At 51.0% G+C, this 27,982-nt stretch overlaps 3 long non-coding RNA genes across 3 annotated transcripts in view; 1 reads left to right on the forward strand and 2 right to left on the reverse strand.

The window, feature by feature from the left end:
• Positions 1 to 27,982, forward strand: part of LOC310901950 — a 306,235-nt gene that overhangs the window by 43,880 nt on the left and 234,373 nt on the right. The window lies entirely within an intron of this gene.
• Positions 1 to 27,982, reverse strand: part of LOC310901951 — a 126,281-nt gene that overhangs the window by 20,518 nt on the left and 77,781 nt on the right. The window lies entirely within an intron of this gene.
• LOC310901952 overlaps positions 15,582 to 27,982 on the reverse strand; it is a 76,682-nt gene continuing 64,281 nt past the window's right edge. The window contains exon 2 of the long non-coding RNA XR_014586331.1: positions 15,582 to 18,716. This is a non-coding gene — a long non-coding RNA (uncharacterized lncRNA). The remainder of the gene's footprint in view (positions 18,717 to 27,982) is intronic.

Raw genomic sequence — 27,982 nt, forward strand, 5'->3', positions numbered from 1 at the left:
TCGGTCGGATTTTAGTGGAGTTTCCATGTTTTATTCACATGGGGCAGGGATGTTTTTAGTGGCGGGTTGGGGGCTGTTGTTGACTTTGTTTGTTGTATTGGAGCTTGTGCGGGGGTTGTCGCGGGGTGCTATTCGGGCGGTTTAGGGGTTAGGGTCAGAGAATAGTTTATTGAAAATGCCAGCTTTGGGAGCTGGAGATAAAGGTTTGAGTCCTTTTTTTCTGAGTTTGGGGTACTCTAAGAAGTGGTAAGTCTTCAATCTTTGGTTTACAAGACCAATGTTTTTATAAACTATTAGAGTATTTAGCAGTTGAGTATTTTGTTTTCTAGGGCGCTTGCGGCGGGGAGGAGAAATAGGGGGATAGTGAAGTAGGCGATTGAAGCGAGTTGGCCGATGATGATGAATGGGTGTTCGACGGGTTGGCTTCCTACTCATGTTAGGACGAGGAGGTCGGCGACTAGTACTCAGAATAGGAGCTGGGAGAGTGGTCGGAATGTTATTGCTCGTTGTTTTGATTTGTGCAGGAATGGGATTAGGAATAGGATCAGTACGGAGGCGGCCAGTGCTAATACGCCTCCTAGTTTATTTGGGATTGAACGTAGGATGGCGTAGGCGAATAGGAAGTATCATTCTGGCTTGATGTGTGGTGGGGTTACTAGTGGGTTTGCTGGGGTGAAGTTTTCTGGGTCTCCCAGGAGGTTAACCGCTCATGCTTCTTTCTTATGAGACGTTAGTAAACCAATTACATAGCCTTGTCAAGACTAAATCACAGGTAAAAATCCTGTACATCTCATGTGGCCAACCACTCCCAACTAGGATTCCAAGACGCCTCATCACCCATCATAGAAGAACTCGTTGAATTCCACGACCACGCCCTAATCGTTGCCCTAGCTATCTGCAGCCTAGTTCTCTACCTTTTAGCCCACATACTAACAGAAAAACTCTCGTCCAATGCTGTAGACGCCCAAGAAGTAGAGCTGATCTGGACAATCCTACCTGCTATCGTCCTGGTACTCCTCGCCCTCCCATCCCTACAAATCCTCTACATAATGGACGAAATCGACGAACCAGACCTCACCCTAAAAGCCATCGGCCACCAATGATACTGAAGCTACGAATACACAGACTTCAAAGACCTATCATTCGACTCCTACATAGTGCCCACCCCAGACTTACCCAACGGCCACTTCCGACTGCTAGAAGTTGACCACCGCGTAGTTATCCCAATAGAATCCCCCATCCGCGTGATCATTACTGCAGGAGACGTACTCCACTCCTGAGCAGTCCCAACGCTCGGAGTTAAAACAGACGCAATCCCAGGCCGACTAAACCAAACTTCATTCATTACCACCCGGCCTGGGATTTTTTACGGACAATGCTCAGAAATTTGCGGGGCTAATCACAGCTACATACCCATTGTAGTAGAATCAACCCCACTCCCACATTTCGAGGCCTGATCGTCCCTTCTATCATCATCCTAATCATTAAGAAGCTATGCAACAGCACTAGCCTTTTAAGCTAGCCAAAGAGGGACTTCCCCCTCCTTAATGATATGCCACAGCTTAACCCCGCACCATGATTTTCAATCATAATTATAACCTGATTAACCCTAGCACTCCTCATCCAACCAAAACTACTAGCCTTCACCACAACCAACCCCCCATCAAATAAGACCTCCCTCACTACCAAACCCACACCATGATCCTGACCATGAACCTAAGCTTCTTTGACCAATTTTCCAGCCCCAATCTATTTGGCATCCCCTTAATCCTACTATCCCTACTCTTCCCAGCCCTACTATTCCCGTCCCCAAACAACCGATGAATCAACAACCGCCTTTCTACTATCCAAACATGACTCCTTCACCTAATCACAAAACAACTAATAGTCCCACTCAACAAAAATGGCCACAAATGAGCCATAATATTTACATCCCTAATAATCATACTTCTTACAATCAACCTTCTAGGCCTCCTTCCATATACATTCACCCCAACCACCCAACTATCTATGAACATAGCCCTAGCCTTCCCACTATGGCTCGCCACACTACTAACAGTCATGTTTAACCATGTACGTGCCCCAGGGCCGGCTTAAAGTAGGCTCTATTGTCCCACTTTACTGCTAAATCCGCCTTCCAGAAGTGGTTTCACGCTTCTTTCCGTGTGCCCTATGAATAGGGAATGTAGCCCATTTCTTCCACTCCATAGGCTATACCTTGACCTGTCTTATTAGCGGGGTGCTATTGTGTCCACTGTTGTGCTCTCATTCGAGGTGGGCTGGCGACGGCGGTATGTAGGCTGTGTTGGCAAGGGGTGGTTGGGTTAATCGGGGATTATCGATTGTAGAACAGGCTCCTCTAGGTGGGTTTGGGGCACCGCCAAGTCCTTAGAGTTTTAAGCGTTTGTGCTCGTAGTTCTCTGGCGGATACTTCGGTAAAGTAAGTATCAAGATTTAGGGCCAGGCATAGTGGGGTATCTAATCCCAGTTTGGGCCCTGGCTTTCGTGGGTTTAAATCAGTCGTTAGTTCCTAAGATCATCTTAATGGTGTGTTTAGGTGCATCTTGGGCTTATGACAGCTCAGTTGCATTTTGATCTTAGTTAGCTAGGATAGGCATTTTACCACTCTTTACGCCGTGTCAATAGGACGGTTGATTTGGGTTTCTTGTATGACCGCGGTGGCTGGCACAAGATTTACCAACCCTTGAAGTTAGGCTGTTGCTATAACTAAGTCAAGTTTGCACTCATTGCTTAATGTTAATTACTGCTGAATACCCGTGGGGGCGTGGCTTAGCGAGGCGTCTTGGGCTACTACTTGGGTGTGCCTGATACCCGCTCCTCAAGGCCTGTATGGGGGTAGGTGGTCGAGGGCGTTTACACTGGGGCGCGGATACTTGCATGTATATATTTAGCAAAAACCAACCGTAAGGTTAGGACTAAGTCTTTTGTCCGCAGGCATGTTTTATGCCATCTTGGCAACTTCAGTGCCATGCTTTGTGTTAAGCTATGTGGACGGGGGTGTGGTTAGCTGATAGTTGAGTGGTGAGTGAGAGTGAAGTATATGAAATTATTGCTTGTGTTTACTATTTTTAGTACTGGAGTTTCTCTAAGTCCTAGGACTAGGAGGAAATGGTGTTTCATAGTGTGTAGGCGTCGGGATAGTCCGAGTATCGTCGGGGTATTCCTGCTAGGCCTAGGAAGTGCTGGGGGAAGAACGTTAGGTTTACTCCTGTAAATATTACCCCGAAGTGGGCTTTTGCTCATGTTTGGTGTAGGGTAAACCCAGTGAGTAGTGGGAATCAGTGAGTAAATCCTGCTAGAATGGCAAAGACGGCGCCTATGGATAGGACGTAGTGGAAGTGGGCAACTACGTAGTACGTGTCGTGCAGGGCGATGTCTAGGGAAGAGTTTGCAAGAACGATTCCTGTTAATCCTCCGATGGTAAATAGGAAGATAAATCCTAGAGCTCATAGTATTGGGGGGGGTCTCATTTGATTGTTCCTCCGTGCAGGGTGGCTAGTCAGCTAAATACTTTGATTCCGGTAGGGATGGCAATGATTATAGTGGCTGATGTAAAGTAGGCTTGGGTATCAACGTCTATTCCTACTGTAAACATGTGGTGAGCTCAGACGATGAATCCTAGGAAGCCGATGGATAGTATGGCTCAGACTATTCCCATGTAGCCGAAGGGCTCCTTTTTGCCTGAGTAGTACGTGACTACGTGTGAGATGATTCCGAACCCCGGTAGGATCAGAATATAGACTTCTGGGTGTCCGAAGAATCAGAATAGGTGTTGGTACAGGATTGGGTCTCCTCCTCCAGCGGGGTCGAAGAATGTGGTGTTTAGGTTTCGATCAGTTAGTAATATTGTAATACCGGCGGCGAGTACGGGGAGTGATAGAAGGAGTAGGATGGCGGTAATTAGTACGGATCAGACAAATAGTGGGGTTTGGTATTGTGAGAGTGCGGGGGGTTTTATGTTGATGGCTGTGGTGATAAAGTTGATGGCCCCAAGGATGGAGGAGATACCGGCTAAGTGGAGTGAGAAGATAGCCAGGTCTACTGAAGCTCCGGCGTGGGCAAGGTCACCTGCTAGGGGAGGGTAGACAGTTCAGCCTGTGCCGGCGCCAGCTTCTACAGTGGATGAGGCTAGTAGGAGGAGGAATGATGGGGGGAGGAGTCAAAAGCTTATGTTGTTTATTCGCGGGAATGCTATGTCGGGGGCACCGATTATGAGGGGGACTAATCAGTTGCCGAATCCTCCGATCATGATGGGTATGACTATAAAGAAGCTTATTACAAAGGCGTGAGCGGTAACGATTACATTGTAAATTTGGTCGTCGCCTAGGAGAGTTCCTGGTTGTCCTAGTTCTGCGCGGATTAATAGGCTGAGTGCGGTGCCGACTATTCCTGCTCATGCCCCGAAGATGAGGTACAGGGTGCCAATATCCTTATGGTTAGTGGAAAATAGTCATCGGTTGATGAAGGTGACGGGTAAGATGGCTGAGTGTTGAAGCGTTAGGCTGTAGTCCTTTTTACAGAGGTTTAATTCCTCTTCTTATCGGCTCTGTAGTGAAATTCATGTTGAGTTGCAAGCTCATCGATGCGCACTAGGGTGCGTCAGGGTCTTTGTAGGCAGAAGCCAATTGGTTTAGGCATTTAGCTGTTAACTAGAGTTTTGTGGGATCGAAGCCCATTTGTCTAGGGAGGCTTTAGCTTAATTAAAGCGTCTGACTTGCATTCAGAAGATACAGGTTAATATTCTGTAAGTCTTAATGTGCAGAAACTAAGAGGGTTTAACTCTTATTTAAGGCTTTGAAGGCCTTCGGTTTGGGGTGTTATCCTAAGTTTCTAGACAATGGCATGTATTATTGGGGACAGGGGAAGTAAGAGGATTGATAGTGAGGCAAGGACCGCAGTAGGTGTGCTTGGGGCTTTGCTAGTGTATCATTGTTTTATGTGGTTAGAGGAGTTGGGGGGAAGGGTAATTGTTGAGTGGTATGCGAGGCGTAGGTAGAAGAAGAGGCTGAGCAGTGATAGCATGGCAATTGCCATGGCTGCTGGTGTTATTTCCTGTTTAGTTAGTTCTTGGATGATAAGTCACTTTGGTATAAAGCCTGTTAATGGGGGGAGGCCTGCTAGGGATAAAAGTACTAGTATTAGGGTGGCGTTTAGCACTGGGGTTTTTGTTCATGAGGTTGTGATCATGGATAGGTTAAGGGCTTTGATTTTGTTAAGGGCTAGGAATACGGCTGATGTTATGATTGTGTATAGGTAGAAGGTAAGTAAGGCCAATTTGGGGCTGTAAACTAGGATGATGGCGATTCAGCCTAAGTGGGAGATGGACGAGAAGGCTAGGATTTTGCGTGTTTGTGTTTGGTTCAGTCCTATTCAGCCTCCTAGTGCTGTTGAGGCTAGGGCCATGGCGGTGAGTAGAGCTGGGTCGAGGGATTTGGATGTTAGTAGGAGCAGGGTTAGTGGGGGGAATTTTATGAGGGTCGAGAGTAGCAGGGCTGTTATTAGTGGCGATCCTTGTAGTACTTCTGGGAATCAGAAGTGAAATGGCACTAGGCCCAGTTTAATAGCGATTGCTGCTGTCAGTAGTAGACAGGAGGTTGGGTGGTTTATTTGTGTGATGTCTCATTGGCCGGTGACTCAGGCATTGGTTATGCTAGAGAATAGGACCAGGGCGGAAGCAGCTGCTTGGGTTAGGAAGTATTTCGTTGCGGCTTCTACTGCTCGTGGGTGGTGGGATTTGGCAATTAGGGGAATGATGGCTAGTGCGTTGATCTCCAGTCCTGTCCAGGCCAGAACTCAGTGGTTGCTGGAAATTGTGATTGTGGTGCCCAAGATGAGGCTGAAGGTTATGATTGGGGTCGCGTAAGGGTTCATTAGTAGAGGAGGGGGTTAAACCATCATTTTCGGGGTATGGGCCCGATAGCTTGATTAGCTGACTCTACTAGAAAATAATATAAGGGAAGTATGGAGAATTTTGATTTCTCTTGTGTGGGTTCAATTCCTACTTTTCTAAGGTCAACAGGAAATGAGAGGGCTGTTATACCTCTATGTTCACTTTATCATAGTGACCCTTTGTAGTTCAGGCACATTTCCTTATGTAAGGAGGTAGGCCTGCATAGCAGATAGGTATGCTGATGTGTCAGAGGCACAGAGCTAGTGTGAGGGGTAGGAAGTTTTTTCATAGTAGGTGCATTAGTTGGTCATATCGGAATCGTGGGTATGAAGCTCGGACCCATAAGAAACCAGAAGATAGTAGGAGGACTTTTGTGGCTAGGATGACGGGGAATAGTTCTGTGGGTGGCCCTAGGGCGCTTGGGTTTAGGAATATGATGGCTGTAAGTGTATTTATTAGCATAATGTTCGCATATTCAGCTAGGAAGAATAAGGCGAAGGGTCCTGCGGCGTATTCAACGTTAAACCCTGAGACTAGCTCAGATTCACCCTCTGTGAGGTCAAAAGGAGCTCGGTTTGTCTCTGCTAGGGTGGATACGTATCATATTATTGCTAGGGGTCATGAGGAGAAAATGAAGTATAGAGGCTCCTGTGCGACGGCAAAGGAGCTGAGTGTGTAGCTTCCGCTTAGTATGATTATTGATAGCAGGATTATGGCCAGTGTCACTTCGTATGAAATGGTCTGTGCTACTGCCCGTAGGGCTCCGATTAGTGCGTATTTTGAGTTCGAGGCTCAGCCTGATCATAGGACTGAGTAGACGGCTAGGCTTGACATGGCTATTAGGAAGAGAACTCCGAGGTTTAGATCTGCTAGGGGAAATGGGAGTGGTAGTGGTGCTCAAGTGGTGAGGGCTAGGACAAGGGCTAGTATTGGTATCAGAATGAATAGAAGTGGGGAAGAGGTAGAGGGTCGGATGGGCTCTTTGGTAAATAGTTTCAGTCCGTCCGCAAATGGTTGAAGTAGGCCAAAAGGCCCGACAACGTTAGGGCCTTTGCGGGATTGTATGTAGCTTAGGATTTTCCGTTCTACTAGGGTTAGGAAGGCTACGGCAATCAGGATTGGGATGATGTATAGGAGGGATATAATGAGGCAGCTTAGTGTTGTTATTTGAATCATGGGTGAAGCTAGGGAGAGGATTTGAACCTCTGGGGAAAGGGCTTAAGCCTTCTGCACTTGCCGGGCTCTGCCACTCTAGCTGGTCCTTTTCTAGGATTGAAAGTGGTGGGGGAAGGCCCTCTTCACGGTTTAGTTGGTTTCACTGCTTAGAGGGGGGGGGCGTGCTTGTGGTATTGGCCCCACTTTCCCGGTCCTTTCGTACTGGGGAGAGTGTGTCATAGATAGAAACCGACCTGGATTGCTCCGGTCTGAACTCAGATCACGTAGGACTGTTAATCGTTGAACAAACGAACCCTTAATAGCGGCTGCACCATTAGGATGTCCTGATCCAACATCGAGGTCGTAAACCCCCCTGTCGATATGGGCTCTTGAGGGGGATTGCGCTGTTATCCCTGGGGTAGCTTGGTCCATTAATCAATTATATTGGGTCTGGTCACTGTTAGCACTTTGAGGGGTAGCTCTAGGTAAAGAGGTATGGTCTTGTTTTTGGAGGATTTGTTCTCCTCCAAGGTCGCCCCAACCGAAAAATATCGACCAGGCTCTGCGATGGTAGTGGCCCCAGTGGGGTTGATTGAGGATTCGCGGTGGTCGTTGATTTTTAAGTTCCACAGGGTCTTCTCGTCTTATGTTCACATCCCCGCTTTTGCACGGGGAGATCAATTTCACTGATTATCTGTGAGAGACAGTTAAGACCTCGTTTAGCCATTCATACAAGTCTCGATTTATGGGACAATTGATTGCGCTACCTTTGCACGGTTAGGATACCGCGGCCGTTAAACCTAAGTCACCGGGCAGGCATCACCTTCAATACTTGTTTAATTTGCTGAAGGCTATGTTTTTGGTAAACAGTCGGGCCTTATTAATTTGCCGAGTTCCTTTCACAGATTTTAATCGCTCTTATAGGCGCTCCTGAGTCGGGTTAACAGGGTTAGTTAATACGTGGTCTTGTAGGGGTTTTTGTATCTGTCTAGGTCTGTTAATAATGTTTCTATGTAAGCTTGCGCCGTTAGAGGGGTGTGGCCCTGAGTTACTTATTTTAGCATTAATTCTCCTATATTCATAGGTTGACCTGTTTGTGATAAGGGAATCATCTTATTTTGGTATTTTTAGGTGGTGGAGCTTTGACGCACTCTTTTTTGATGGCTGTTTAGGGCCCACGGTAGGATCAGTAGTAAGAATTATCCGCTAGTCGAGGTTGTGTCCTTTTTTAATGGAGCTGTCCCTCCATTAAATAGCTCTTAATCATCTCATTAGGGTTCAGGATGTCCGGTAGGGAGGATTAAGGGGGAACTTAGATTCGTTTCACAGGTAACCAGCTATCACCCAGCTCGGTTGGCTTTTCACCTCTACTGACAAGTCATCCCACTCTTTTGCAACAGAGACGGGTTCGCTCTCTTTAACTGCTTGAAAGTAGCTCGCTTGGGTTTCGGGGGGGCAAACTTTAGTTCACTTTGCTTGGTTGTTCTCGCTAAACCATGATGCAAAAGGTACAAGGGTTGATCTTTGCTGTCTGTCGCTTTGATTGTTTCACTGCTATTTCATCTTTCCCTTACGGTACTGGGGTCTCTATCGCGTCTAAGTGTCTTTTCTATCGCCTATACTAAGACTGTAAAATGCTTTAGTTTAATTAGTTTAGTAAATTCTTTAGTTTTGGTGTACTATTTGTGTGGTTGAGCTAGAGGGGGGGCTTCAAGACGATCCGGTCTAGTAGATATCTTTCAGGTGTAAGCTGAGTGCTTTGGTGTTATAGCTACGTCTTGATATTCTAAGTACACCTTCCGGTACACTTACCTTGTTACGACTTACCTCATCTTCAGCGTATTTATGGTATTAGTTATGTGGGATGTGGCTTTTGAGGAGGGTGACGGGCGGTATGTACGTGCCCCAGGGCCGGCTTAAAGTAGGCTCTATTGTCCCACTTTACTGCTAAATCCGCCTTCCAGAAGTGGTTTCACGCTTCTTTCCGTGTGCCCTATGAATAGGGAATGTAGCCCATTTCTTCCACTCCATAGGCTATACCTTGACCTGTCTTATTAGCGGGGTGCTATTGTGTCCACTGTTGTGCTCTCATTCGAGGTGGGCTGGCGACGGCGGTATGTAGGCTGTGTTGGCAAGGGGTGGTTGGGTTAATCGGGGATTATCGATTGTAGAACAGGCTCCTCTAGGTGGGTTTGGGGCACCGCCAAGTCCTTAGAGTTTTAAGCGTTTGTGCTCGTAGTTCTCTGGCGGATACTTCGGTAAAGTAAGTATCAAGATTTAGGGCCAGGCATAGTGGGGTATCTAATCCCAGTTTGGGCCCTGGCTTTCGTGGGTTTAAATCAGTCGTTAGTTCCTAAGATCATCTTAATGGTGTGTTTAGGTGCATCTTGGGCTTATGACAGCTCAGTTGCATTTTGATCTTAGTTAGCTAGGATAGGCATTTTACCACTCTTTACGCCGTGTCAATAGGACGGTTGATTTGGGTTTCTTGTATGACCGCGGTGGCTGGCACAAGATTTACCAACCCTTGAAGTTAGGCTGTTGCTATAACTAAGTCAAGTTTGCACTCATTGCTTAATGTTAATTACTGCTGAATACCCGTGGGGGCGTGGCTTAGCGAGGCGTCTTGGGCTACTACTTGGGTGTGCCTGATACCCGCTCCTCAAGGCCTGTATGGGGGTAGGTGGTCGAGGGCGTTTACACTGGGGCGCGGATACTTGCATGTATATATTTAGCAAAAACCAACCGTAAGGTTAGGACTAAGTCTTTTGTCCGCAGGCATGTTTTATGCCATCTTGGCAACTTCAGTGCCATGCTTTGTGTTAAGCTATGTGGACGGGGGTGTGGTTAGCTGATAGTTGAGTGGTGAGTGAGAGTGAAGTATATGAAATTATTGCTTGTGTTTACTATTTTTAGTACTGGAGTTTCTCTAAGTCCTAGGACTAGGAGGAAATGGTGTTTCATAGTGTGTAGGCGTCGGGATAGTCCGAGTATCGTCGGGGTATTCCTGCTAGGCCTAGGAAGTGCTGGGGGAAGAACGTTAGGTTTACTCCTGTAAATATTACCCCGAAGTGGGCTTTTGCTCATGTTTGGTGTAGGGTAAACCCAGTGAGTAGTGGGAATCAGTGAGTAAATCCTGCTAGAATGGCAAAGACGGCGCCTATGGATAGGACGTAGTGGAAGTGGACACTATTTGTCTGATCCGTACTAATTACCGCCATCCTACTCCTTCTATTACTCCCCGTACTCGCCGCCGGTATTACAATATTACTAACTGATCGAAACCTAAACACCACATTCTTCGACCCCGCTGGAGGAGGAGACCCAATCCTGTACCAACACCTATTCTGATTCTTCGGACACCCAGAAGTCTATATTCTGATCCTACCGGGGTTCGGAATCATCTCACACGTAGTCACATACTACTCAGGCAAAAAGGAGCCCTTCGGCTACATGGGAATAGTCTGAGCCATACTATCCATCGGCTTCCTAGGATTCATCGTCTGAGCTCACCACATGTTTACAGTAGGAATAGACGTTGATACCCAAGCCTACTTTACATCAGCCACTATAATCATTGCCATCCCTACCGGAATCAAAGTATTTAGCTGACTAGCCACCCTGCACGGAGGAACAATCAAATGAGACCCCCCCAATACTATGAGCTCTAGGATTTATCTTCCTATTTACCATCGGAGGATTAACAGGAATCGTTCTTGCAAACTCTTCCCTAGACATCGCCCTGCACGACACGTACTACGTAGTTGCCCACTTCCACTACGTCCTATCCATAGGCGCCGTCTTTGCCATTCTAGCAGGATTTACTCACTGATTCCCACTACTCACTGGGTTTACCCTACACCAAACATGAGCAAAAGCCCACTTCGGGGTAATATTTACAGGAGTAAACCTAACGTTCTTCCCCCAGCACTTCCTAGGCCTAGCAGGAATACCCCGACGATACTCGGACTATCCCGACGCCTACACACTATGAAACACCATTTCCTCCATCGGCTCCCTAATCTCAATAGTAGCCGTAATCATACTAATATTCATCATCTGAGAAGCCTTTTCGGCCAAACGAAAAGTCCTACAACCAGAACTAACTACCACAAACGTTGAATGAATCCACGGCTGCCCTCCCCCATGCCATACTTTCGAGGAACCGGCCTTCGTCCAAGTACAAGAAAGGAAGGAATCGAACCCTCACATGCTGGTTTCAAGCCAACTGCATTAACCGCTCATGCTTCTTTCTTATGAGACGTTAGTAAACCAATTACATAGCCTTGTCAAGACTAAATCACAGGTAAAAATCCTGTACATCTCATGTGGCCAACCACTCCCAACTAGGATTCCAAGACGCCTCATCACCCATCATAGAAGAACTCGTTGAATTCCACGACCACGCCCTAATCGTTGCCCTAGCTATCTGCAGCCTAGTTCTCTACCTTTTAGCCCACATACTAACAGAAAAACTCTCGTCCAATGCTGTAGACGCCCAAGAAGTAGAGCTGATCTGGACAATCCTACCTGCTATCGTCCTGGTACTCCTCGCCCTCCCATCCCTACAAATCCTCTACATAATGGACAAAATCGATGAACCAGACCTCACCCTAAAAGCCATCGGCCACCAATGATACTGAAGCTACGAATACACAGACTTCAAAGACCTATCATTCGACTCCTACATAGTGCCCACCCCAGACTTACCCAACGGCCACTTCCGACTGCTAGAAGTTGACCACCGCGTAGTTATCCCAATAGAATCCCCCATCCGCATGATCATTACTGCAGGAGACGTACTCCACTCCTGAGCAGTCCCAACGCTCGGAGTTAAAACAGACGCAATCCCAGGCCGACTAAACCAAACTTCATTCATTACCACCCGGCCTGGGATTTTTTACGGACAATGCTCAGAAATTTGCGGGGCTAATCACAGCTACATACCCATTGTAGTAGAATCAACCCCACTCCCACATTTCGAGGCCTGATCGTCCCTTCTATCATCATCCTAATCATTAAGAAGCTATGCAACAGCACTAGCCTTTTAAGCTAGCCAAAGAGGGACTTCCCCCTCCTTAATGATATGCCACAGCTTAACCCCGCACCATGATTTTCAATCATAATTATAACCTGATTAACCCTAGCACTCCTCATCCAACCAAAACTACTAGCCTTCACCACAACCAACCCCCCATCAAATAAGACCTCCCTCACTACCAAACCCACACCATGATCCTGACCATGAACCTAAGCTTCTTTGACCAATTTTCCAGCCCCAATCTATTCGGCATCCCCTTAATCCTACTATCCCTACTCTTCCCAGCCCTACTATTCCCGTCCCCAAACAACCGATGAATCGACAACCGCCTTTCTACTATCCAAACATGACTCCTTCACCTAATCACAAAACAACTAATAGTCCCACTCAACAAAAATGGCCACAAATGAGCCATAATATTTACATCCCTAATAATCATACTTCTTACAATCAACCTTCTAGGCCTCCTTCCATATACATTCACCCCAACCACCCAACTATCTATGAACATAGCCCTAGCCTTCCCACTATGGCTCGCCACACTACTAACAGGCCTACGAAACCAACCATCAGCCTCTTTAGCCCACCTATTACCCGAAGGTACCCCTACACCCCTAATCCCCGCACTAATCCTGATCGAAACAACCAGCCTACTAATCCGCCCCCTAGCCCTCGGAGTCCGCCTTACAGCCAACCTTACAGCAGGACACTTACTCATCCAACTCATCTCTACAGCCTCCATTGCATTAATACCCACCCTTCCTGCAGTATCCATCCTAACAATAATCATCCTACTACTCCTAACCATCCTAGAAGTAGCAGTAGCCATAATCCAGGCCTACGTCTTCGTGCTCCTTCTAAGCCTATACTTACAAGAAAACATCTAATGGCACACCAAGCACACTCATACCACATAGTTGACCCAAGCCCTTGACCAATCTTCGGGGCAGCCGCCGCCCTACTCACAACCTCAGGATTAATCATGTGATTCCACTACAACTCATCCATACTACTAACCCTAGGCCTCATCTCAATACTCCTAGTAATACTCCAATGATGACGAGACATTGTACGAGAAAGCACCTTCCAAGGCCATCACACTCCCACAGTCCAAAAAGGCCTACGATACGGCATAATCCTTTTCATCACATCCGAAGCATTCTTCTTCTTAGGGTTCTTCTGAGCGTTCTTCCACTCGAGCCTGGCCCCAACCCCAGAACTAGGAGGCCAATGACCCCCAACAGGAATTAAACCACTCAACCCGATAGAAGTCCCCCTACTAAACACAGCCATCCTACTAGCCTCAGGCGTTACCGTAACGTGAGCCCATCACAGCATCACAGAAGGAAACCGAAAACACGCCATCCACGCCCTAACCCTAACGATCCTCCTGGGATTCTACTTCACAGCCCTACAAGCAATAGAATACCACGAAGCCCCATTCTCAATCGCCGATAGCGTCTACGGATCTACCTTCTTCGTTGCCACTGGATTCCACGGACTCCACGTAATCATCGGATCCTCCTTCCTGACCGTCTGCCTCTTCCGACTGATCAAGTTCCACTTTACATCAGACCACCACTTCGGATTCGAGGCAGCAGCCTGATACTGACACTTCGTAGACGTCATCTGACTATTCCTCTACATAACCATCTACTGATGAGGATCTTGCTCTTCTAGTATATTAATTACAATTGACTTCCAATCTCTAGAATCTGGTATAAACCCAGAGGAGAGCAATGAACGCACTCATGTTCATATTCGCCCTATCATCAATCCTAAGCGCCGCCCTAACCGCATTAAACTTCTGACTCGCTCAAATAAACCCCGACTCAGAGAAACTCTCACCGTACGAATGTGGATTCGACCCACTTGGATCTGCTCGATTACCATTCTCAGTCCGATTCTTCCTCAGTAGCCATCCTGTTCGTCCTATTCGACCTAGAAATCGCCCTCCTACTCCCCCTGCCATGAGCCGTCCAACTCCAATCCCCCCTAATGACCCTCACCTGAACTGTAGTGATCCTCCTTCTCCTAACACTCGGACTGGCCTACGAGTGAATTCAAGGGGGCCTAGAATGAGCAGAATAACAGAAAGTTAGTCTAACCAAAAAGATAGCTGGTTTCGACCCAGCAGATTACAGCCAACCCTGTAACTTTCTTATGTCGCCCCTACATTTAAGCTTCTACTCAGCCTTCATTTTCAGCGGACTAGGACTAGCCTTCCACCGAACCCACCTAGTATCCGCCCTACTATGCCTTGAAAGCATAATATTATCGATATTCGTAGGCCTATCAATATGATCCATCGAAAACCAAGTCTCCTCATTCACCATGGTACCAATTCTCATGCTAACCTTCTCAGCGTGTGAGGCGGGCACAGGCCTGGCCATCCTAGTAGCCTCCACCCGCACACATGGCTCTGACCATCTACACAACCTAAACCTCCTGCAATGCTAAAAATCATCCTACCCACAATCATACTTCTTCCAACAGCCCTGCTGTCTCCACCAAAATTTCTATGGACTAACACCACCTTATACAGCCTCCTAATCGCTGCCCTAAGCCTACAGTGATTAATCCCAACCTACTACCCCTACAAATTTTTATCCAACTGAACAGGAATTGACCAAATCTCATCCCCCCTCCTAGTACTATCCTGCTGACTACTCCCACTCATAATCATAGCAAGCCAAAACCACCTGCAACAAGAACCCCTACAACGCAAACGAATCTTTATCTCAACCTTAGTCGCAGTCCAGCCATTCATCCTACTAGCCTTTTCCACCACAGAACTAGCACTATTTTACATCTCATTTGAAGCAACCCTCATTCCCACCCTAATCTTAATCACCCGATGGGGGAACCAACCAGAACGCCTAAGCGCTGGCATCTACCTGCTATTCTACACGCCAGTAAGCTCTCTACCCCTGCTAATCACAATCATACACCTATACGTGAAAATTGGCACCCTGCACCTGCCAACCCTACAACTAACCCACCCAACCCTATCCACCTCATGGACAGGAATACTATCAGGTCTAGCACTGCTCATAGCATTCATAGTAAAAGCCCCACTATACGGCCTACACCTCTGACTGCCAAAAGCCCACGTAGAAGCACCCATCGCAGGCTCAATACTCCTCGCCGCCCTACTACTAAAGCTAGGAGGATACGGAATTATACGAGTCACTCTATTTATGGGCCCACTGTCCAACCTCCTGCACTACCCCTTCCTAACCCTGGCCCTATGAGGCGCCCTAATGACTAGCTCAATCTGCCTACGACAGACAGACCTAAAATCACTAATCGCTTATTCATCCGTTAGCCACATAGGCCTAGTTATCGCCGCAGGAATAATCCAAACCCACTGATCATTCTCAGGGGCAATGATCCTAATAATTTCCCATGGACTAACTTCCTCCATACTATTCTGCCTAGCCAACACAAACTATGAACGTACGCACAGCCGAATTCTACTACTCACACGAGGCCTACAACCTCTCCTACCACTCATAGCTACCTGATGATTGCTGGCCAATCTAACAAACATAGCCTTACCCCCAACAACAAACCTCATAGCAGAGCTAACCATTATAATCACCTTATTCAACTGATCTGCCTTCACGATCATCCTAACAGGAATCGCAACCCTACTAACCGCCTCCTACACCTTATTCATACTACTAATGACCCAACGAGGCTCAATCCCCTCCCACATCACATCTATGCAAAACTCAACCACGCGAGAACACCTGCTCATAACACTCCACATTATCCCAATATTCCTCCTAATCCTCAAACCCGAACTGATCTCCGGAATCCCCTCATGCAAGTATAGTTTAAACCAAACATTAGACTGTGATTCTAAGAATAGAAGTTCAAACCTTCTTACCTGCCGAGGGGAGGGTTTAACCAACAAGAGCTGCTAACTCTTACATCTGAGCCTAAAACCTCAGCCCCCTTACTTTTAAAGGATAACAGCAATCCACTGGTCTTAGGAACCACCCATCTTGGTGCAAATCCAAGTAAAAGTAGTGAACCCCACACTACTAATCAACTCCCTCACACTACTCACGCTGACAATCCTCCTAACCCCAATCATCCTGCCATTTCTATTTAAAAACTTTAAAAACACCCCACAAGCCACCACCCGCGCTGTTAAAACCGCATTCCTAATTAGCCTAGCCCCTACAACCGCATTCATCTACTCGGGAGTAGAATCTGTCACCTGCCACTGGGAGTGAAAATTCATTATAAACTTTAAAATCCCCCTGAGCCTAAAAATAGACCAATACTCAATAACATTTCTTCCAATCGCCCTATTTGTAACATGATCAATCCTACAATTCGCCATATGATACATGGCCTCAGAGCCATACGTAACAAAATTTTTCACCTACCTACTGACATTCCTAGTCGCCATACTCCTCCTAACAACCGCAAACAACATATTCCTCCTATTCGTAGGCTGGGAAGGAGTACGAATCATGTCCTTCCTTCTCATCGGCTGATGACAAGGCCGAGCAGATGCCAACACCGCCGCCCTACAAGCCGTAATCTACAACCGAATCGGAGACGTCGGACTGACCCTGAGCATAGCATGACTAGCTTCAACATTCAACACCTGAGAGATCCAACAAGCCGTACACCCCCACCAAACCCCAATCCTCCCCCTCATAGGATTAATCCTCGCAGCCGCAGGAAAATCCGCCCAATTTGGACTCCACCCATGACTGCCCGCAGCAATAGAAGGCCCCACCCCAGTATCAGCCCTACTGCACTCCAGTACCATAGTAGTAGCCGGAATCTTCCTGCTCATCCGCATGCACCCCCTGCTAGCCACCAACCAGACAGCCCTAACTGCCTGCCTATGCCTAGGTGCTCTATCAACCCTATTCGCTGCCACATGCGCCCTAACCCAAAATGACATCAAAAAAATCATTGCTTTCTCAACATCCAGCCAACTAGGACTAATAATAGTCACTATCGGACTAAACCTCCCACAACTAGCCTTCCTACACATCTCAACCCATGCCTTCTTTAAAGCCATACTATTCCTATGCTCAGGGTCTATCATCCACAACCTAAACGGAGAACAAGATATCCGAAAGATAGGAGGCCTACAGAAAATACTCCCAGTCACTACTTCCTGCCTAACCATCGGAAACCTGGCGCTGATAGGAACCCCATTCCTAGCCGGATTCTACTCAAAAGACCTCATCATCGAAAGCTTAAACACATCATACCTAAATACTTGAGCCCTACTCCTAACCCTTATAGCCACAGCATTCACCGCAACCTACAGCATCCGCATAACCATCCTAGTCCAAGCTGGACAAACCCGAATCCCCCCAATAGTATCAATAAACGAAAACAACCCACTAATCACCGCCCCCCTAACCCGACTCGCCCTAGGCAGCATTACAGCAGGAATAATCATTACCTCTTTCATCACACCAACCAAAACCCCCCCAATAACCATACCCCTTATCACCAAAACCGCTGCCATCCTCATAACAATCCTAGGAATCATCCTAGCCCTAGAACTATCGAACATAACACACACCCTCACTCACCCCAAACCAAACCCCCTCATAAACTTCTCCTCTGCATTAGGGTACTTCAACCCCCTAGTACACCGATTCTTCTCCAAAAACCTACTAGAAAAGGGACAAAACATTGCCCTACACTTGATCGACCTCTCCTGACTCAAAAAAATAGGGCCAGAGGGCCTTGCTGAACTACAAGTAGCCGCAAGCAAAGCCGCAACCTCAATACACACAGGGCTAATTAAGGCCTACCTAGGATCCTTCGCCCTCTCCATCCTGGTAATAATCCTAATAACACACAGACTCACTAATGGCCCCTAACATCCGCAAATCCCATCCCCTACTAAAAATAATCAACAACTCCCTAATCGACCTACCCGCCCCCTCCAACATCTCTGCCTGATGAAACTTCGGCTCCCTTCTAGCCATCTGCTTAGCCACACAAATCCTAACAGGCCTGCTACTAGCCATACACTACACCGCAGACACTTCACTCGCCTTCTCCTCAGTAGCTCACACATGCCGAGACGTCCAGTACGGATGGCTCATCCGCAACCTCCACGCCAACGGTGCTTCGCTCTTCTTTATCTGCATCTACTTACACATCGGACGAGGCCTCTACTACGGCTCCTACCTATACAAAGAAACCTGAAACACAGGAGTAATCCTCCTACTCACCCTAATAGCAACTGCCTTCGTAGGGTATGTCCTACCATGAGGACAAATGTCATTCTGAGGGGCCACCGTAATCACCAACCTATTCTCAGCCATCCCGTACATTGGGCAAACTCTAGTAGAATGAGCCTGAGGAGGATTCTCAGTAGACAATCCAACCTTAACCCGATTCTTCGCCATCCACTTCCTACTGCCCTTCCTAATTGCAGGAATCACCCTAGTCCACCTAACCTTCCTACACGAATCAGGCTCAAATAACCCACTAGGAATCGTATCAGACTGCGACAAAATCCCATTCCACCCATACTTCTCCATTAAAGACAGCTTAGGGCTTACCCTAATAATCACCCCTCTAATAGCACTAGCCCTATTTTCACCGAACCTCCTGGTTCTTGGAATCCTAGTTGGGAGTGGTTGGCCACATGAGATGTACAGGATTTTTACCTGTGATTTAGTCTTGACAAGGCTATGTAATTGGTATACTAACGTCTCATAAGAAAGAAGCATGAGCGGTTAATGCAGTTGGCTTGAAACCCATCCCCAGTGGTGCCAGTGCACTCTCTGAACTCACTGAAGTGCATCCCCAGTGGTGCCAGTGCACTCTCTGGACTCACTGCACTCCATCCCCAGTGGTGCCAGTGCAATCTCTGGACTCACTGCAGTGCATCCCCAAAGGTGCCAGTGCACTCTCTGGACTCACTGCACTGCAGCCCCAGTGGTGCCAGTGCACTCTCTGGACTCACTGCACTGCATCCCCAGTGGTGCCAGTGCACTCTCTGGACTCACTGCAGTGCATCCCCAGTGGTGCCAGTGCACTCTCTGGACTCACTGCACTGCATCCCCAGTGGTGCCAGTGCGCTCTCTGGACTCACTGCACTGCATCCCCAGTGGTGCCAGTGCAATCTCTGGACTCACTGCACTGCATCCCCAGTGGTGCCAGTGCACTCTCTGCACTCACTGCACTGCATTCCCAGTGGTGCCAGTGAAGTCTCTGGACTCACTGCACTGCATCCCCAGTGGTGCCAGTGCACTCTCTGGACTCACTGCACTGCATCCCCACTGCTGCCAGTGCACTCTCTGGACTCACTGCACTGCATCCCCAGTGGTGCCAGTGCACTCTCTGGACTCACTGCACTGCATCCCCAGTGGTGCCAGTGCACTCTCTCGAGTCACTGCACTACATCCCCAGTGGTGCCAGTGGACTCACTGGACTCACTGTACTGCATCATCGGTGGTGCCAGTGCACTCTCTGGACTCACTTCACTGCATCCCCAGTGGTGCCAGTGCACTCTCTGGACTCACTGCACTGCAGGCCCAGTGGTACCAGTGCACTCACTGGACTCACTGTACTGCATCACCAGTGGTGCCAGTGCACTCTCTGGACTCACTGCACTGCATCCCCAGTGGTTCCAGTGCATTCACTGGACTCACTGTACTGCATCTGCAGTGGTGCCAGTGCACTCTCTGGACTCACTGCACTGCATCGCCAGTGGTGCCAGGGAGCTCTCTGGATTCACTGCTCTGCATCCCCAGTGGTGCCAGTGTACTCACAGGATTCACTGCACTGCATCCCCAGTGGTGCTAGTACACTCTCTGGACTCACTGCAGTGCATCCCCAGTGGTGCCAGTGCACTCTCTGGACTCACTGAAGTGCATTCTCAGTGGTGCCAGTGCACTCTCTGGGCTCACTGAAGTGCATCCCCAGTGGTGCCAGTACACTCACTGGACTCACTGCACTGCATCCCCAGTGGTGCCAGTGCACTCTGTGGACTCACTGCACTGCATCCCCAGTGGTGCCAGTGCACTCTCTGCACTCACTGCACTGCATCCCCAGTGGTGCCAGTGAAGTCTTTGGACTCACTGCACTGCATCCCCAGTGTTGCCAGTGCACTCTGTGGAGTCACTCAAGTGCATCCCCAGTGGTGCCAGTGCACTCTCTGGACTCACCGCACTGCATCCAGAGTGGTGCCAGTGCACTCTCTGGACTCACTGTACTGCATCCCCACTGGTGCCAGTGCACTATGTGGACTCACTGTACTGCATCCCCAGTGGTGCCAGTGCACTCTCTGGACTCACTGCAGTGCATCCCCAGTGGTGCCAGTGCACTCTCTGGTCTCACTGCACTGCATCCCCAGTGGTGCCAGTGCAGTCTCTGGACTCACTGCACTGCATCCCCAGTGGTGCCAGTGCACTGTCTGGACTCACTGCAGTGCATCCCCAGTGGTGTCAGTGCACTCTCTGTACTCACTGTACTGCACCCCCAGTGGTGCCAGTGCACTCACTGGACTGACTGCACTGCATCCCCAGTGGTGCCAGTGCGCTCTCTGGACTCACTGCACTGCATCCCCAGTGGTGCCAGTGCACTCTCTGGACTCACTGCAGTGCATCCCCAGTGGTGCCATTGCACTCTCTGGACTCACTGCACTGCATCCCAAGTGGTGCCAGTGCGCTCTCCGGAGTCATAGCACTGCATCCCCAGTGGTGCCAGTGCAATCTCTGGACTCACTGCACTGCATCCCCAGTGGTGCCAGTGCACTCTCTGGACTCACTGAAGTGCATCCCCATTGGTGCCAGTGCACTCTCTGCACTCACTGCAGTGCATCCCCAGTGGTGCCAGTGCACTCACTGGACTGACTGCACTGCATCCCCAGTGGTGCCAGTGCGCTCTCCGGAGTCACAGCACTGCATCCCCAGTGGTGCCAGTGCACTCACTGGACACACTGTACTGCATCACAGGTGGTGCCAGTGCACTCTCTGCACTCACTGCACAGCATCCCCAGTGGTGCCAGTGCATTCACTGGACTCACTGGACTGCATCACCAGTGGTGCCAGTGCACTCTCTGGACTCACTGCACTGCATCCGAGTGGTGCCAGTGCACTCTCTGGACTCACTGCACTGCATCCCCAGTGGTGCCAGTGCAGTCTCTGGACTCACTGCAGTGCATCCCCAGTGGTGCCAGAGCACTCTCTGGACTCACTGCACTGCATCCCCAGTGGTGCCAGTGCACTCTCTGGACTCATTGCACCGCATCCCCAGTGGTGTCAGTACACTCTCTGGACTCACTGAAGTGCATCCCCAGTGGTGCCAGTGCACTCTCTGGACTCACTAAACTGCATCACCTGTGGTGCCAGTGCACTCTCTGGACTCACTGCACTGCATCCCCAGTGCTGCCAGTGCAATCTCTGGACTCACTGTAGTGCATCCCCAGTGGTGCCAGTGCACTCTCTGGACTCACTGCAGTGCATCCCCAGTGGTGCCAGTGCACTCTCTGGACTCACTGCAGTGCATCCCCAGTGGTGCCAGTGCACTCTCTGCACTCACTGCACTGCATCCCCAGTGGTGCCAGTGCACTCTCTGCACTCACTGCACTGCATTCCCAGTGGTGCCAGTGAAGTCTCTGGACTCACTGCACTGCATCCCCAGTGGTGCCAGTGCACTCTCTGGACTCACTGCACTGCATCCCCACTGCTGCCAGTGCACTCTCTGGACTCACTGCACTGCATCCCCAGTGGTGCCAGTGCACTCTCTCGAGTCACTGCACTACATCCCCAGTGGTGCCAGTGCACTCACTGGACTCACTGTACTTCATCATCGGTGGTGCCAGTGCACTCTCTGGACTCACTTCACTGCATCCCCGGTGGTGCCAGTGCAATCTCTGGACTCACTGTAGTGCATCCCCAGTGGTGCCAGTGCACTCTCTGGACTCACTGCAGTGCATCCCCAGTGGTGCCAGTGCACTCTCTGGACTCACTGCAGTGCATCCCCAGTGGTGCCAGTGCACTCTCTGGACTCACTGCACTGCATCCCCAGTGCTGCCAGTGCACTCTCTGCACTCACTGCACTGCATTACCAGTGGTGCCAGTGAAGTCTCTGGACTCACTGCACTGCATCCCCAGTGGTGCCAGTGCACTCTCTGGACTCACTGCACTGCATCCCCACTGCTGCCAGTGCACTCTCTGGACTCACTGCACTGCATCCCCAGTGGTGCCAGTGCACTCTCTGGACTCACTGCACTGCATCCCCAGTGGTGCCAGTGCACTCTCTGGACTCACTGCACTGCATCCCCAGTGGTGCCAGTGCACTCTCTGGACTCACTGCAGTGCATCCCCAGTGGTGCCAGTGCACTCTCTGGACTCACTGCACTGCATCCCCAGTGGTGCCAGTGCGCTCTCTGGAGTCACAGCACTGCATCCCCAGTGGTGCCAGTGCACTCTCTGGACTCACTGCAGTGCATCCCCAGTGGTGCCAGTGCACTCTCTGGACTCACTGAAGTGCATCCCCATTGGTGCCAGTGCACTCTCTGAACTCACTGCACTGCATCCCCAGTGGTGCCAGTGCACTCACTGGACTGACTGCACTGCATCCCCAGTGGTGCCAGTGCGCTCTCCGGAGTCACAGCACTGCAACCCCAGTGGTGCCAGTGCACTCACTGGACACACCGTACTGCATCACAGGTGGTGCCAGTGCACTCTCTGCACTCACTGCACAGCATCCCCAGTGGTGCCAGTGCATTCACTGGACTCACTGGACTGCATCACCAGTGGTGCCAGTGCACTCTCTGGACTCACTGCACTGCATCCGAGTGGTGCCAGTGCACTCTCTGGACTCACTGCACTGCATCCCCAGTGGTGCCAGTGCAGTCTCTGGACTCACTGCAGTGCATCCCCAGTGGTGCCAGAGCACTCTCTGGACTCACTGCACTGCATCCCCAGTGGTGCCAGTGCACTCTCTGGACTCATTGCACCGCATCCCCAGTGGTGTCAGTACACTCTCTGGACTCACTGAAGTGCATCCCCAGTGGTGCCAGTGCACTCTCTGGACTCACTAAACTGCATCCCCAGTGGTGCCAGTGCACTCTCTGGACTCACTGCACTGCATCCCCAGTGGTGCCAGTGCACTCTCTGGACTCACTGCAGTGCATCCCCAGTGGTGCCAGTGCACTCTCTGGACTCACTGCAGTGCATCCCCAGTGGTGCCAGTGCACTCTCTGCACTCACTGCACTGCATTCCCAGTGGTGCCAGTGAAGTCTCTGGACTCACTGCACTGCATCCCCAGTGGTGCCAGTGCACTCTCTGGACTCACTGCACTGCATCCCCACTGCTGCCAGTGCACTCTCTGGACTCACTGCACTGCATCCCCAGTGGTGCCAGTGCACTCTCTGGACTCACTGCACTGCATCCCCAGTGGTGCCAGTGCCCTCTCTCGAGTCACTGCACTACATCCCCAGTGGTGCCAGTGCACTCACTGGACTCACTGTACTGCATCATCGGTGGTGCCAGTGCACTCTCTGGACTCACTTCACTGCATCCCCAGTGGTGCCAGTGCACTCTCTGGACTCACTGCACTGCATCCCCACTGCTGCCAGTGCACTCTCTGGACTCACTGCACTGCATCCCCAGTGGTGCCAGTGCACTCTCTGGACTCACTGCACTGCATCCCCAGTGGTGCCAGTGCACTCTCTCGAGTCACTGCACTACATCCCCAGTGGTGCCAGTGGACTCACTGGACTCACTGTACTGCATCATCGGTGGTGCCAGTGCACTCTCTGGACTCACTTCACTGCATCCCCAGTGGTGCCAGTGCACTCTCTGGACTCACTGCACTGCAGGCCCAGTGGTACCAGTGCACTCACTGGACTCACTGTACTGCATCACCAGTGGTGCCAGTGCACTCTCTGGACTCACTGCACTGCATCCCCAGTGGTTCCAGTGCATTCACTGGACTCACTGTACTGCATCTGCAGTGGTGCCAGTGCACTCTCTGGACTCACTGCACTGCATCGCCAGTGGTGCCAGGGAGCTCTCTGGATTCACTGCTCTGCATCCCCAGTGGTGCCAGTGTACTCACAGGATTCACTGCACTGCATCCCCAGTGGTGCTAGTACACTCTCTGGACTCACTGCAGTGCATCCCCAGTGGTGCCAGTGCACTCTCTGGACTCACTGAAGTGCATTCTCAGTGGTGCCAGTGCACTCTCTGGGCTCACTGAAGTGCATCCCCAGTGGTGCCAGTACACTCACTGGACTCACTGCACTGCATCCCCAGTGGTGCCAGTGCACTCTGTGGACTCACTGCACTGCATCCCCAGTGGTGCCAGTGCACTCTCTGCACTCACTGCACTGCATCCCCAGTGGTGCCAGTGAAGTCTTTGGACTCACTGCACTGCATCCCCAGTGTTGCCAGTGCACTCTGTGGAGTCACTCAAGTGCATCCCCAGTGGTGCCAGTGCACTCTCTGGACTCACCGCACTGCATCCAGAGTGGTGCCAGTGCACTCTCTGGACTCACTGTACTGCATCCCCACTGGTGCCAGTGCACTATGTGGACTCACTGTACTGCATCCCCAGTGGTGCCAGTGCACTCTCTGGACTCACTGCAGTGCATCCCCAGTGGTGCCAGTGCACTCTCTGGTCTCACTGCACTGCATCCCCAGTGGTGCCAGTGCAGTCTCTGGACTCACTGCACTGCATCCCCAGTGGTGCCAGTGCACTGTCTGGACTCACTGCAGTGCATCCCCAGTGGTGTCAGTGCACTCTCTGTACTCACTGTACTGCACCCCCAGTGGTGCCAGTGCACTCACTGGACTGACTGCACTGCATCCCCAGTGGTGCCAGTGCGCTCTCTGGACTCACTGCACTGCATCCCCAGTGGTGCCAGTGCACTCTCTGGACTCACTGCAGTGCATCCCCAGTGGTGCCATTGCACTCTCTGGACTCACTGCACTGCATCCCAAGTGGTGCCAGTGCGCTCTCCGGAGTCATAGCACTGCATCCCCAGTGGTGCCAGTGCAATCTCTGGACTCACTGCACTGCATCCCCAGTGGTGCCAGTGCACTCTCTGGACTCACTGAAGTGCATCCCCATTGGTGCCAGTGCACTCTCTGCACTCACTGCAGTGCATCCCCAGTGGTGCCAGTGCACTCACTGGACTGACTGCACTGCATCCCCAGTGGTGCCAGTGCGCTCTCCGGAGTCACAGCACTGCATCCCCAGTGGTGCCAGTGCACTCACTGGACACACTGTACTGCATCACAGGTGGTGCCAGTGCACTCTCTGCACTCACTGCACAGCATCCCCAGTGGTGCCAGTGCATTCACTGGACTCACTGGACTGCATCACCAGTGGTGCCAGTGCACTCTCTGGACTCACTGCACTGCATCCGAGTGGTGCCAGTGCACTCTCTGGACTCACTGCACTGCATCCCCAGTGGTGCCAGTGCAGTCTCTGGACTCACTGCAGTGCATCCCCAGTGGTGCCAGAGCACTCTCTGGACTCACTGCACTGCATCCCCAGTGGTGCCAGTGCACTCTCTGGACTCATTGCACCGCATCCCCAGTGGTGTCAGTACACTCTCTGGACTCACTGAAGTGCATCCCCAGTGGTGCCAGTGCACTCTCTGGACTCACTAAACTGCATCACCTGTGGTGCCAGTGCACTCTCTGGACTCACTGCACTGCATCCCCAGTGCTGCCAGTGCAATCTCTGGACTCACTGTAGTGCATCCCCAGTGGTGCCAGTGCACTCTCTGGACTCACTGCAGTGCATCCCCAGTGGTGCCAGTGCACTCTCTGGACTCACTGCAGTGCATCCCCAGTGGTGCCAGTGCACTCTCTGCACTCACTGCACTGCATCCCCAGTGGTGCCAGTGCACTCTCTGCACTCACTGCACTGCATTCCCAGTGGTGCCAGTGAAGTCTCTGGACTCACTGCACTGCATCCCCAGTGGTGCCAGTGCACTCTCTGGACTCACTGCACTGCATCCCCACTGCTGCCAGTGCACTCTCTGGACTCACTGCACTGCATCCCCAGTGGTGCCAGTGCACTCTCTCGAGTCACTGCACTACATCCCCAGTGGTGCCAGTGCACTCACTGGACTCACTGTACTTCATCATCGGTGGTGCCAGTGCACTCTCTGGACTCACTTCACTGCATCCCCGGTGGTGCCAGTGCAATCTCTGGACTCACTGTAGTGCATCCCCAGTGGTGCCAGTGCACTCTCTGGACTCACTGCAGTGCATCCCCAGTGGTGCCAGTGCACTCTCTGGACTCACTGCAGTGCATCCCCAGTGGTGCCAGTGCACTCTCTGGACTCACTGCACTGCATCCCCAGTGCTGCCAGTGCACTCTCTGCACTCACTGCACTGCATTACCAGTGGTGCCAGTGAAGTCTCTGGACTCACTGCACTGCATCCCCAGTGGTGCCAGTGCACTCTCTGGACTCACTGCACTGCATCCCCACTGCTGCCAGTGCACTCTCTGGACTCACTGCACTGCATCCCCAGTGGTGCCAGTGCACTCTCTGGACTCACTGCACTGCATCCCCAGTGGTGCCAGTGCACTCTCTGGACTCACTGCACTGCATCCCCAGTGGTGCCAGTGCACTCTCTGGACTCACTGCAGTGCATCCCCAGTGGTGCCAGTGCACTCTCTGGACTCACTGCACTGCATCCCCAGTGGTGCCAGTGCGCTCTCTGGAGTCACAGCACTGCATCCCCAGTGGTGCCAGTGCACTCTCTGGACTCACTGCAGTGCATCCCCAGTGGTGCCAGTGCACTCTCTGGACTCACTGAAGTGCATCCCCATTGGTGCCAGTGCACTCTCTGAACTCACTGCACTGCATCCCCAGTGGTGCCAGTGCACTCACTGGACTGACTGCACTGCATCCCCAGTGGTGCCAGTGCGCTCTCCGGAGTCACAGCACTGCAACCCCAGTGGTGCCAGTGCACTCACTGGACACACCGTACTGCATCACAGGTGGTGCCAGTGCACTCTCTGCACTCACTGCACAGCATCCCCAGTGGTGCCAGTGCATTCACTGGACTCACTGGACTGCATCACCAGTGGTGCCAGTGCACTCTCTGGACTCACTGCACTGCATCCGAGTGGTGCCAGTGCACTCTCTGGACTCACTGCACTGCATCCCCAGTGGTGCCAGTGCAGTCTCTGGACTCACTGCAGTGCATCCCCAGTGGTGCCAGAGCACTCTCTGGACTCACTGCACTGCATCCCCAGTGGTGCCAGTGCACTCTCTGGACTCATTGCACCGCATCCCCAGTGGTGTCAGTACACTCTCTGGACTCACTGAAGTGCATCCCCAGTGGTGCCAGTGCACTCTCTGGACTCACTAAACTGCATCCCCAGTGGTGCCAGTGCACTCTCTGGACTCACTGCACTGCATCCCCAGTGGTGCCAGTGCACTCTCTGGACTCACTGCAGTGCATCCCCAGTGGTGCCAGTGCACTCTCTGGACTCACTGCAGTGCATCCCCAGTGGTGCCAGTGCACTCTCTGCACTCACTGCACTGCATTCCCAGTGGTGCCAGTGAAGTCTCTGGACTCACTGCACTGCATCCCCAGTGGTGCCAGTGCACTCTCTGGACTCACTGCACTGCATCCCCACTGCTGCCAGTGCACTCTCTGGACTCACTGCACTGCATCCCCAGTGGTGCCAGTGCACTCTCTGGACTCACTGCACTGCATCCCCAGTGGTGCCAGTGCCCTCTCTCGAGTCACTGCACTACATCCCCAGTGGTGCCAGTGCACTCACTGGACTCACTGTACTGCATCATCGGTGGTGCCAGTGCACTCTCTGGACTCACTTCACTGCATCCCCAGTGGTGCCAGTGCACTCTCTGGACTCACTGCACTGC

The sequence above is a fragment of the Anser anser genome, assembly GCF_964211835.1.
Source record: "Anser anser genome assembly, chromosome: 6".
Taxonomy (NCBI): domain Eukaryota; kingdom Metazoa; phylum Chordata; class Aves; order Anseriformes; family Anatidae; genus Anser; species Anser anser.